The 12,835-nt window shown below is 53.5% G+C and overlaps 1 pseudogene; it reads right to left on the reverse strand.

Moving 5' to 3' along the window:
- Nucleotides 1–364: 364 nt before the first annotated feature.
- LOC141928929 (uncharacterized) lies at nucleotides 365–2,830 on the reverse strand (annotated as a pseudogene).
- Between the last annotated feature and the right edge of the window lie 10,005 nt (nucleotides 2,831–12,835).

Below are 12,835 nucleotides of genomic sequence, written 5' to 3' on the forward strand. Positions count from 1 at the left end.
ACATACTTGGGGACATCTCTCCCCTTTTCACCTCGGAGAAGCCAGTCTCCTCCCCGATTTGCGACCCCGTCCCTTTGGCACAGCAGCTCACCCCGCGGGCATCGCCGCAGCCACAAGCTCCCCACGTGCCTGGCGCAGAGCTGGGGGATGTTGGCGATGGGCACCAGCTCGGTGGGTGCCCCTGTAGGGTCCCACCACCCCAGCACGGCTCCTTCTCCCTCACTCAGGGCTGCTGATGGCTCCAAGCAGATGTTTCTTTGACCCCCACAGCCATTGGCTGCATCTCTCAGGGGCCACAGAGAGTTACTGTGCTCAATAGAGGGACAAAAGAAAAGCAAAGCCTAGAACTCAGCGTAAAGGGACCTCAGTGCCGGAGGCTGAACTCTCCTCTCCCAATGCTGCTGCACAAGCCCTTGGTGCCATCAGGCCTTCGGGCCGGCAAAGCCCCCTTCCTCACAGGCCAAGGGGGCTCAGGCTCCTGCCTCGCTGCCGGGGGATTGCCAGGAGGAGGTCTGGCATCAGGAGAGGGGCTGCTGTTCCAGGGCACCCCGGCACCCGCCCCGCTCCCCCAGCCACAGCCGCGGTGGCTTTCGGTGCTGGAGCAGAGGCCATAGCAGCTGCCGGTGCCCAAGCCTGTCCCGAGCGCAGGGAAGACTTTGCTGGTGAGGAGCGATCTGGTGAAGGCACTGCCCGAGTTGCGGGGCTTGAAGTCACTGCTGGGCCAGGCGGCCTCCGAGGAGTCCTCGTTCAGGAGGGGGGACAGTGATGTTGGGGCACTGTCCGTCTTTGGAGAGCTGCAGAGCAGGGAGTCTCCGATGCTGCAGAAGAAGGTCACAGCTGCTGCCTGCACCTTCCAACCCAGCTGGTCCACCAGCTCCTCCACCGCCTCCCTCTTGGCCCCAGGTTTCTTCTTGGAGCCCTTCCCGCAGAGCCGGACCACCCTGATGCTCTCACCACCCGGGCGGCTTTGGCAGTTGAGGTCCTCGAAGGCCCCGCGGCCGCTCTCCAGGCTCTCGTACTCCTCCAGCGCACAGCACTTGCTCAGCAGCTCAGGGAAGCGCGACGACTATTTCCGCACATCCGAAGGCAGCTTGTGGCCCGGCCGCAGGGGTGCAGATGGAGGCGATGGTGCTGAAGGGGCTGAACGTCCTCGTGATGGTCTCAGGGAAGTTCTTCTGCAGCAGCAGCAGCATGTCCTGCTCCTGCGGCACCAGCTCCCAGGCCAGCAGCACGTTGCTGAGGGGGATGCTCAGCAGGAACGTGAGGGCAGGGACTCACCACCTCAATTTGGCGCCCTCCTCCTTCATCTCCAGCAGCTCCGAGAACTGCAGGGCACAGAGCGTGAGCCGTCAGTCGCGCATCAGGTATTTCACCAATGGGAGAGAGGGGGCCACCGTGTCCCTGTGAGTCTCCCCAGGCAGGGACCACTCTAAACCCGTCCTCCAGGCAGGCTGCAACCCCATCAACCTGAAGTCACGGCAAGGCAATATCCCCCTTTCACGTGAGCATCTCTGGGGTTCGCAGAAGGTCCCCAGTGCCCCCTGGACTGTGACTACAAGCTGCAGCTTTCCCGTACTCACACCACCAGCACCTTCCTGCAGAGTTTGGTTGAGGGATGATCTCTCCCAGAGGAGCCTGGGAGTACCATGGGCACAAGAGGTGAATCCAGCCCTGGGGTTGGTTTGAGGACTGTTCACCGCTTCCCCAGCCACCCTCCCTGGCTGGACAACTGCTGCAGCACATTGAAGGCAAAGAGCAGAGCCCAGCTCTGCACCATCAGCACTTCACCGGGACACAGACAGCCTGAGTGGAGCCTGCACCTCCCAGTACACTCCACCAGAGACAGCCAGAGCACACCCAGACACCCCGACATCCTCCACATGAAGGCCATTCCCCACCCCAGCTGCCCAGCGCCATGGGCTGCCTACCTTCTTGAAGGATATCAGCAGTTCGAGGCTGATGAAGCCCATCTTGTTCTTCTAGAGGAAAGCATCCTTGGCCAGGTTCTTGTCAGAGAGACAGAACTCCACCTGTGACACAATCCTCCAGACTAGCTGCGGGTCAGGGATGGAGCAGTTGTAGCCCAACAGATCAGACCCCAGATCACCATGCGCGTCACAGAAGCTCCTGGAAGAGCAGCAGGTACACAGGCGTGAGTTGGTGGCCTTGGGGATAGGCAATAGTCACAAATGCATTTGCCAGGTGGCACAGGGAGGCTGTGGGTGGCAGTGAGGCCATGACCCAGGCAGCTCATAGTCCCCACTCAGCTCAGCTGGATCAGCTGCTGCTTTTTCCCTGCATCGGGTTTATGTGACCAGGTTTTGGTAGCGGGGTAGGGGCAGGCTACAGGGCAATGGGGGTTGTGGTCACTTTGCCTCCTTCCTCCTCAGGGGAAGGACTCCTCACGCTCTTCCCCTGTTCCAGCGTGGAGTCCCACCCATGGGAGACAGTCATCTGTGAACTTCTCCAGCGTGAGCCCTTCCTCACAAACTGCTCCAGCCTGGGTCCTTTCCACAGGGCGCTTCTGTGAGAAGATGCCAGAAGCTTCCCCCACATCCAGCAGAGCAAGCTGCAGCCAGCTCCCAGACAGACCGTTGGCCACAGCTGAGCCCATCAGCCACGGTGTTAGCCCCACGGAGAGCTGCCCACACGGGAGCAGGAGGACCCACACTAGAGCAGTCTGTTTCTGAAGGACCGCACCCTGTGGAAAGGACACAGCTACCATAAACAAGGCTGCCCTTGCGTTTCTGACACTGACCTTTGCCTCTGCAGGCGCTCACCAGCCACGCTGAACTGCCCGCTGCCGTGGTTCTTTTCTGTGGTCGTTCATGGCTTTCCCATGAAGTTCAGGAAGCGAACCAGGCAGTGTCCCAGATGGCTTTGGAAGTCTGCAGCAGCCCTGACTCCCCCACACCACTGGGAACAGCCACCGCAAGGCTCCCCACGCCCCCCAGACCCTGGGGGCTGCCTCTCCCAGCACAGCCCAGCGGGGATCCACACGCTCTCTTCTTGCAGAACGCCGCCAGCTTCAGCATGGGATGCTGCTCTTTCTTCCTCCTCCCCGACACCATCTCAAATCTCCAGCTCACCAAGCACTTCCACCCCATCCACAACCTGCTCACGCCAGCGGCCGGCACGGCCTGGGTGGGCTGCCCATGGCAGGGGACATGTGGGCTCCTTCTCAGCCCCCCAATGTTTTCTACTTCTCCCTCCGCAGCTCTGCAGGAGCAGACCTGGCTCTTCCACAGCTCCTGTGTCATGGCGCTCAAGCTCCAGGCCGTGGCTCTGCTGGGTGCATCACTTCCAGATTTTTCCAAATATTGAGTTTTAAGTATATCTCTAAATATATTGTTTTAATCGTTATTCATTTATTTCCAGATTTTTCTGAACATCAAGAGGTTTCTTCCCAGCATATTGGTGAAAATCTATTTTTTAATCTTTGGTACGGAAGAAAATATTGATGATGCTGAACTCGGACAAGCTAAGCATTTGCCTTATTATCTTGAGGGGTTTGGGGGGTGGGAGGGTGGTGGTGGTTTGGTTAATAGTTAAGTACTTTCCAATCCCTGCAGACTAAACTGATTTATGGTATTTCAGTGAATAAGCAGGGCATTACCTAGCTATTACACATTCATTCTTCCCTACCTTGTGGTTTTTTGGATAAGATTTTTTTACATCAGGCAGTGACTTTTAGCCAATACCCAGTAGAGGGCTTGATGTGCCAACTACACGTAACTCTCACTGTCCTATATAAACATTGCAACACAGGAAAGTAACCTCTGTGTTCAACAGACCACAGGCACTGCTGAAGTCAAGAGTACTGCCAGCACACGCAGTAACCGTAGCAAATACAACTGTTGATGTAAAAGCCATTCCCTTCCACTCCTGAATTTGCAGTGGAAGTGTTCGAGCTTACCTCGATAAATGCTCAAGCTTCTGTCGATGACCAGTATAGCAGCTCTGAATCAGAGGACAATTGTAGAAAGGTCTAGACAGATGCATGTCATCATCTATAGGCAAGAAAGTAAAAGCAAGTTAAAGAAGTAACATCCCATTTTTAAACTAAAATTGTGGATTAAAAAGACAGAAGATTGTACAAGCTGAGCCTCAAGCACAGTCAAGACCCCAACTTTGAAAGAAGCCAGTCCTGTTTCTGCCTTTGCTAAAAGAGAGGTAAGACCCAAGACTCAATTCCTTCTTGTCTCAAGTGCCATTTCAAGTTGATGTAGCACTCAGAATACATAGTGTAAGCTGAAGGTCGCTATAAAAAAATCCCAACAATTCTCAAAGGGAATGGTTTTTAAACATGTCACATCAGCATTTGTAAGACAATTAAGGCTGGCAATTGAGTTTCTAATCTCTCCAAATAAAGAAGTTTTTCCAAGGTGTATTTCTTCCTCAAGCAATAAATAAAAAGTTCAAAACATGCAGGGAATGCTTTTACTGGAAAAACAAGCATTACAGTATTTCTTGTTTAATAGCAATGTGTTTGAAATTACAAGTAGTTCAAGCTGTGGACACAAGCAACTCCCTGAAGTCAGAGGCATACTGTTCTCTCTAAAAAACATCCAGGAAAGAAACTGCTTGCATTATTCTACACTCTTTGAAAAAACAGACCAGTCTCAGTTTCACCAACAGAATTTCAACACACGCTGCAGCTGAACCAACACGACTCGTTATCGATGAAACATGTACAGAAACAGGGCTGAGCACGTGTTCATCGGAATCACTCGCTGGAGAGTCTCCTGCTCACAAACGGGTCACAGTTCAGGCTCACCTACACCCTCTGGAAGGAGACTGGGTCCACAGAACCAGGTGACCACTTGTGCACCCCAAGAAATGAGGCCAGTTACCACCTGCTGGTTTGCCAAGTCTGTAAATCCTGAAAAAAGGCATAAGATGGTGGTTGTTATGCAATTCCTTTCATTTTGACAACTGATAACACAAAAAGCTACAGAAACCCAAGTTACTTACTTCAGAAGTTACTCATTTATGCTTCCTTTATATTCTTTAGCAATTTGCAATACAATATTTGCATGCTATTATAAATTGCTAGCTAAGAATTGCTCTGCTGATTGAGGATGCCAATTAAATCCAGACACCAGAGTAAGAAGAGTGGGCTTATTTTACTGTTAATAATTAAAAGATATAAGCAAGTAATACAGGAAATAAGCAATAAGAAAAATACAGAATATTACACTTAATCATTACTACATACAGTTAATTACAGAAAAATAAGAATAAGCAAGGTAACGCACCTAATCATTACTACACGACGGGGACAATAGTGATTAAGATCCATCCCCACTCACACCCGTTCCCACCACCCAGCCCCGCAGGCGCTGGGCAGCCCCAGGTGCAGCGAGGATTTGTTGAGTCTGTCCCGGCGAGTGGGAAATCCTACGCGGGGCGTCCACCCGTAGCTGAGGCACCCAGAGTCGCTGTGAGTGGGTCCGGCCTCATGGACCAAAAATCAGCAAGGCAGAAAGACTTGCACTTTGCTTTGAGCAGAAACATCTGGTTTCATCCTCCTGTTGGATTCCACCCAGAGCCTGGCCAGGGCTCGGGGAGAACCAAGGGAGTTTCTAACAAGGCAAACACTTGGGTTCTCAGCCTTGAACAAGCTGAACGAGGGAAGCTGGGTACATTCTCACGGCATTTCATCCTCACTGCTGATTATATTCTGTCCAGGCTGCATCTGTCACTAGTGAGCATTCATATTTCGTTAATGATCGGATACTAATAATTAACGCTAATGGTAATGCAGATTTACTAATTGGCAGATACTAATAATGGATAACCTTTGGTTGTGAGGTTCATCTAGAGGTCAACTGTGTTTCAGGGCCTATGATTCAGGCCCCAGCACTACAGGAATGAAAAAGAACAGTTCTCAGCATTACTGCACTCAGTTGCTGTCATTTCCCCCAGCTGCTCACACAGCTCCCTGCTGAATGCAGCCTCCCCCACCCACCTGCAGGAACTCCACAGCAGTTTCCCTGAACTCAGGGCATATTAAGGGGTATTCCCAACCTCTCAGATTTAAGCCCCTTCTCCCAGCTAAATCTGACTGTCTTCCAGTCATCAACAACAACACAAGCTCATGTTTCCACAATTACAACCCAAGCATCATCCTAAATATTAATAAATCACACCAAAGGTTTAGCAATGCCATTACCAACCTTTTTCAGTAAGCTCTGGTGCTGCTGTTAGAAAACAATTCAAGACTGTGCTCAGGTTGCTCAAAAGCAACTGGCAGCGCTGAAGGGACTGGAATGTCTGTGGGTCAATGGAGTTGTAGGAGCATCAAACAGCAGAACCTTTTCAAGAAAAAATATTAAATCATCAGCCTACAGAACAGCTTCAGAGCTTCAAAAGTTCACTTCAAGAACTGCATGCGATATCATATCCCAGCAGGTTACTGAACAAGCTCAGTTAGAAGGAATGATGTTATCTTTGCAGAATGGCTACACCAGTACTCACCTATGTGATCAAATCCATCAGCTGTAGAGATCACTTTGTTCCCTGTCCACTCAAGAACAAACGAGCACAGAGGAAGATACCCGAGATGTGTTTTCTCCTCTAAAGGAAGATTTTTGCTCAAGGATCCACCCAAGATTCCTCCCAGGCATGTTCTGGAGTCTTTTCACCTCTGCTTTAGGGAGGCCTAACCCTGGTTAGCAGAACCCAGACTCCTCCAAGGAAGATACCCAAGAGGGTTTTCTCCCTGACAGGACGATCTATTCTCTAGGGTCTGCCCAAGATTCCTCCCAGACATGTCCCACACTGTCTTGAGCTTTGCTTTAGAGACCTGAGATCGCAGGGAGCAGCCTTAGACTCCTCCAAGGAAGCCACCTGAAATATCTGTACAGCCATGTCCTGGGGTTCAGTACATCTAAAAGTTAATACCACATCTGAAAGAAATGACCCTGGTGACTTTCTCTTCTAGTCCTGTCACCAAAATATGCTGCTGTTCCCTCCTGCCACTCACTTAAAAACTCGTCACATAATTCGTCCCTAGAGGGGAACATAAAGAATTTGCTTTCTGGGACAAATATGTCACGTATACATCACTACCTCCTTACTGGAACAACGATTCAACGGTGACATAGTGAACGTCAGCATTACTGGGAGAATTCTACAAGAACATGTTGCCTGGTAGTTTTCTTGACAGGTTTTTCACACAGTTTCAGCCCCAAGACTTCCCTCCCCACACTGACGAAGGCAGCGACCCCAAGCAGAGACCCTCTCCCCATCCTCACGCTCCCAACCTCTCCCTGAACCACGTCCTCCTGCAGAAGCTGCACTCTCAGGGCACTAAAATCAAAGGGACATTGGATCCTTTTCTCCTCGCTGAGGGGGGCTGGGTGTGGGGTTTTCACCTCCAGACTGAACTATGTCCTGCCATGTCCCCTGCCCTCTTCTGCTAAGGCACAGGCACGAGGGGAGGCCTCACCCTGACACCCCAGCAGGCGCTGACCCCAGGGCCACACAGGGAGGTCCCCCACACCTCCCCTTGCCCCAAACCCCCCAGCTTCCCCCCACGCCATCCCCTCTGCCACACACAGCCCCAGCTCCCCACGCCCCACGGCACCCTCCCCCCAGCCCTGTCACACACCAACAACTGCCACAGCTTCCCCTGCCACGCACAGGGACCCTCGGAGCTGCCCCTGCACAGACCCCACTGTCACACGCAGGCAGCCTCCACAGCTGCCCCCAGCCGCCACCCCCCACACCACCCCGGGGGGGTCTCCACAGCTCCCCCCACCGCCCCCCACTGTCAGAGGAGCTGCCTCACCGCTCCCCCCAACCAGACCTCACCGTTACACACCGGCAGCCCCACAGCTCACACCCCCCTCACACAGAAGAGGCCCCACACCTCCCCCCATCCCGACCCCTGTCACACACCGGCGGCCCCACATCCCCCCCAGCCCTGACCCACCACACACACGCGGCCCCACATCCCCCCCAGCCCTGACCCACCACACACACGCGGCCCCACATCTCTCCCTCAGACCCCCCCGACCCTGTGCAGGCCCCAGCAGCCAGGCGGTGCCGGGGCGGGGGGGCAGCCACAGTACCTGCCGCAGAGCTGGGGCTCCGGAGAGGTGAGGAGACACCCCCTTCCCCTCAGGCAGCGCAGGGGTTCCCCTTTTTCCAGCCGGGAGGAGGCGGGGGGTGCCCGCAGAGCGCGGCCCCCACACCCCTCAGAGCCACCGGCCGCTCCGGGCAGAGGCGCCGCCGCCGCCGGGACCCCCCTGTGCCGCCGGGCAGGAGCCGGCGGGGACGCCGCTGGGTCCTAAAGGCTCCCGCCTGCCTTCCGCGGGCGGCAAAGCTGCTGCTGCCAGAAACCGGGAGGGGGGGGAGCGGGCGAGCGGTGCCATCGAGAAACACGTGGCAGGAGCGGAGGGGGGGATAAACAAAATAACACACACACACACACACACACCCCCCGACAGAAAAGCTGCACCCCCCCCCCCCCCACCCCGCGAAACCAACAGCTGAAGCCGGGGAGCGCCCGGCAGCGCCGGGACCCCGACCCGGGTAAAGGCACCCGGTTCCCGACGCGAACTCCCCCCGGGGAGTGGGGGGGCCGCCGCCTCTGCCTGGTCCCCCAGCACCCGCCTGGGGAGGCGTGGGGGGGAGCGGTGGCCGGTGCGGAGCGGAGGGGCTACTGGGGGGTGATACCGGCGAGCGACCAGCAGAGCCGGGGCCCGCCGTCTCCCGGAGGACGCCAACCCGCCCTCGGGGCGGGGGGGCCACCGCCGCCTCTGCCCGGTCTCCCGGCAGCCGGGTCTGCCCCGGCACAGCGCGCGGGGAGGCCAGGTCTACCCAGGGCCGCCTCAGGCACCCCTTCCCGCCAAAGCGCCGCCCCGCCGTGCCCCGCTCCCATGGCAACAGGCCCCGCCTCCCCCCGCGCGCCGCGGCCGTTGGCTCTGAGGGGTGTGCGGACCGCGCTCTGCCGGGCACCCCCCGCCTCCTCCCGTCTGGAAAAAGGGGAACCCCTGCGCTGCCTGAGGGGAAGGGGGTGTCTCCTCACCTCTCCGGAGCCCCAGCTCTGCGCAGGTACTGTGGCTGCCCCCATGCCCTGGCACCGCCTGGCTGCTGGGGCCTGCACAGGGTCGGGGGGGTCTGAGGGAGAGATGTGGGGCCGCGTGTGTGTGGTGGGTCAGGGCTGGGGGGGATGTGGGGCCGCCGGTGTGTGACAGGGGTCGGGATGGGGGGAGGTGTGGGGCCTCTTCTGTGTGGGGGGGGTGTGAGCTGTGGGGCTGCCGGTGTGTAACGGTGAGGTCTGGTTGGGGGGAGCGGTGAGGCAGCTCCTCTGACAGTGGGGGGCGGTGGGGGGAGCTGTGGAGACCCCCCCGGGGTGGTGTGGGGGGTGGCGGCTGGGGGCAGCTGTGGAGGCTGCCTGCGTGTGACAGTGGGGTCTGTGCAGGGGCAGCTCCGAGGGTCCCTGTGCGTGGCAGGGGAAGCTGTGGCAGTTGTTGGTGTGTGACAGGGCTGGGGGGAGGGTGCCGTGGGGCGTGGGGAGCTGGGGCTGTGTGTGGCAGAGGGGATGGCGTGGGGGGAAGCTGGGGGGTTTGGGGCAAGGGGAGGTGTGGGGGACCTCCCTGTGTGGCCCTGGGGTCAGCGCCTGCTGGGGTGTCAGGGTGAGGCCTCCCCTCGTGCCTGTGCCTTAGCAGAAGAGGGCAGGGGACATGGCAGGACATAGTTCAGTCTGGAGGTGAAAACCCCACACCCAGCCCCCCTCAGCGAGGAGAAAAGGATCCAATGTCCCTTTGATTTCAGTGCCCTGAGAGTGCAGCTTCTGCAGGAGGACGTGGTTCAGGGAGAGGTTGGGAGCGTGAGGATGGGGAGAGGGTCTCTGCTTGGGGTCGCTGCCTTCGTCAGTGTGGGGAGGGAAGTCTTGGGGCTGAAACTGTGTGAAAAACCTGTCAAGAAAACTACCAGGCAACATGTTCTTGTAGAATTCTCCCAGTAATGCTGACGTTCACTATGTCACCGTTGAATCGTTGTTCCAGTAAGGAGGTAGTGATGTATACGTGACGTAGTTGTCCCAGAAAGCAAATTCTTTATGTTCCCCTCTAGGGACGAATTATGTGACGAGTTTTTAAGTGAGTGGCAGGAAGGAACAGCAGCATATTTTGGTGACAGGACTAGAAGAGAAAGTCACCAGGGTCATTTCTTTCAGATGTGGTATTAACTTTTAGATGTACCGAACCCGAGGACATGGCTGTACAGTCTGAAAATCCTCTGTTCCCAACTGAAACGAGTGAGAATTTTCAATATTAGAACTGCAGAGCTGTGCAAGGCCTTTCCTTCCTCTGGCTCCCTTTGCTTGGAGAAGGCAGGAGCTTTGCCTCTTGCTGCTGAAGGATGTTATTTTTCAAAACTGAGGTTGGAATCTGTCTCTGTCTTCTTACCTGCACCTCAGTGGAGAAGGTGGACGCTGTTCCTCAGTAATGAGGTGGCAGTGCTGACAGGAGGGTTCATTGAAGAAATATTACCTATTTTTACTGGTAAAAAGAATCTGTTGGGTTTTTTTTTTAAGATGCTAAGCATGACTCTGGCTAAAGGTAAAGTCCATTTACATAGTCTGTTTTGGATTACTGCTTTTTTTTCTTGAATCGTGTGCTGACTGAGGGTCTTACTGTACAAAAGTTGTCAAATTCTGTCATTTCTCTGTGTTTGTTGTTACAGATCATGGCACCAGAACAGAGTCCAGCAACTTCCGTCATCGAGACGGCCATCAAGATGAGGAAGGAGATGGAAGCCCGGAAAGGGCTCTTGGCCTGGGGACTCCTTAATGTGTCTCTCGCAGGCATGATCTGTACTGAAATGTATGTTAATTGTTACACCTGAGTCAAACAAGCAAAGCCTCCTCCTTTGTATCTCCCTAAATATTTCCCGGGACTGAATAGTTGCAAAATGAGAACTTCTTTTGTTTCTTTTCAGGACTGGAAAGCTCATAAGCTCATATTACAACATCTCATGCTGGCCACTCTGGTATCTTGGTGAGTTGCTGCAGCATTTAAATAGTTTTCAGGGTTCTTTTCTTTTTTTCACTTGTCAGTTTGATTGCTGGAGAGGTAGTCTTTAACTAGCTTTTTTTTTAGGAAAAAAAAAAGGGTTTTTTTGTTTGTTTTAAATTTAAACCAAAGCTTTGGTTTGCTTTCTGCTGTCTCCCTTGAAACTTGGAATTTCATCTGTTCTAGTGACAGGTAAGGAGTGTTAGCAGCTTTCTTAGATAGGAAGAACTTCCTTGGTGCATTAAATCTGTTGACCGTGTAGAGGAAGGCTTTGGGGAACACGGCAGATTTTCCTGCTCTATTGTACCGTGGGCGTGGATGGCATTTCACAAGAATTAAAGTTTGTTTCGGAGGCGCAGACTCTAAGCCAGCTGTATCAAATATGATTAGAGGATGAAGCAAGAGGAGGAGAAAAATCATGAGATGAGTGACAGATGATTTGACAGAAGATGGTTTTGGAGAAATACTGTGAAACTTCATTGTAGTAGATTTGGAAAACGACTGTCCATCTTTAAAAATTCAATTCTAGCAGCATCAATTAATCTCAATACAGAAAGGAGAATTATCTCCCATGGTTCTGGCATAAAAAAGTGAAGAAATCTTAGCTATTGCCCAAACTGGTACTTACTGACAGCACTAATAATTAGACCTGTTTTCAATGGGTATATGCCCGTTTTTGCAAACAAGACACTTTGGTTATTCCCCGTGCTCAAGCTACAGTAAAAACTTCTCTGTTTCTTCTAGAACTCGCACTCGCATCTCTCTTCAGCCTGAACGCCGCCTTTGATTTCTGGGTGTACTTCAAATACACGGTGGCACCAACCAGCTTGGTCGTGAGTCCTCGCCAGCAGACCCTGCTGGGGTTGCAGAATGTAGGTGGGTGCAGTAAATATCTCTGGCAACTCTTTTTATTCTTTTTTGTTTGTTTGTTTCAAGATGGTGTCTTTCTCAACGGCAGGATTCTTTAGCGAAGCGAGTTCTGAATGGGCTCGTCTGACAGGAGCGGTGACTGAATTACCCGCAGCATGTTAAAATTCACCACGTCAAGTGATAATTTGATGAGTGTTTGTGGGGAGAACTGGAGGGGAAACAAACACAGACGGTGGAAAAGGGCAGGATGAGAGCGGCTGCTGAAGGACAGGGAGGGGCTTGAACACTGTGAGGTTGGGCAAGGAATTTGTGGCTTATCCATGGAACTAGGAGCAAGGCAGAGAGCGCAGGTTCATATTTAATTCTGATGTCCTACTGCTGTCACGCTGGGTAAGGAGAACCAAATGAGAGGGACAGACAGACCTTCGTGTGAAGTCTGAAAATGAGCCTAGAGAGTGGTCACTCAGAAAGCTTTTGAAGATCAAAGCAAAGTTCTGAAAAGAACCTGACAGGGCAAATATACCAAAAGCAAAATGCTGGCACGGCAGTATTGCACTCTGCTCGTCTGCCCCTAGAAAATGGGAAGCAGACGGTTGTAACGCTGTAACACCAAGGTTCGAGCATCTCCTGTGTTTATTTGCACACATCAACTGAGACATTCAACGCCTAAAGATGCCCAGAGTAGGCAGGTGGAGGAGCTGATGAGATAGGTGATGGAGTAGAGAACCCCCCTGGGTTACGCAAGGTGCCTGATAACACTGAACTGAAATCCGAAGCTGCAGGATTCGTGCTGAGTTGTGGTCCTGTGTCAAAGTTTTCTCTTTTTTTCTGTCAGTGGCTTGACTGCTGAGTTCTGTAGGGGCCAGATTTTTCTAGCGTCCCTTCTAGCATCTTTTTTAAATCGCCTTAAGATAGCGTTGTGTGTGCGTTTAAAGCGG

This window comes from Strix aluco, chromosome 12 (genome assembly GCF_031877795.1).
Source record: "Strix aluco isolate bStrAlu1 chromosome 12, bStrAlu1.hap1, whole genome shotgun sequence".
Lineage (NCBI taxonomy): Eukaryota > Metazoa > Chordata > Aves > Strigiformes > Strigidae > Strix > Strix aluco.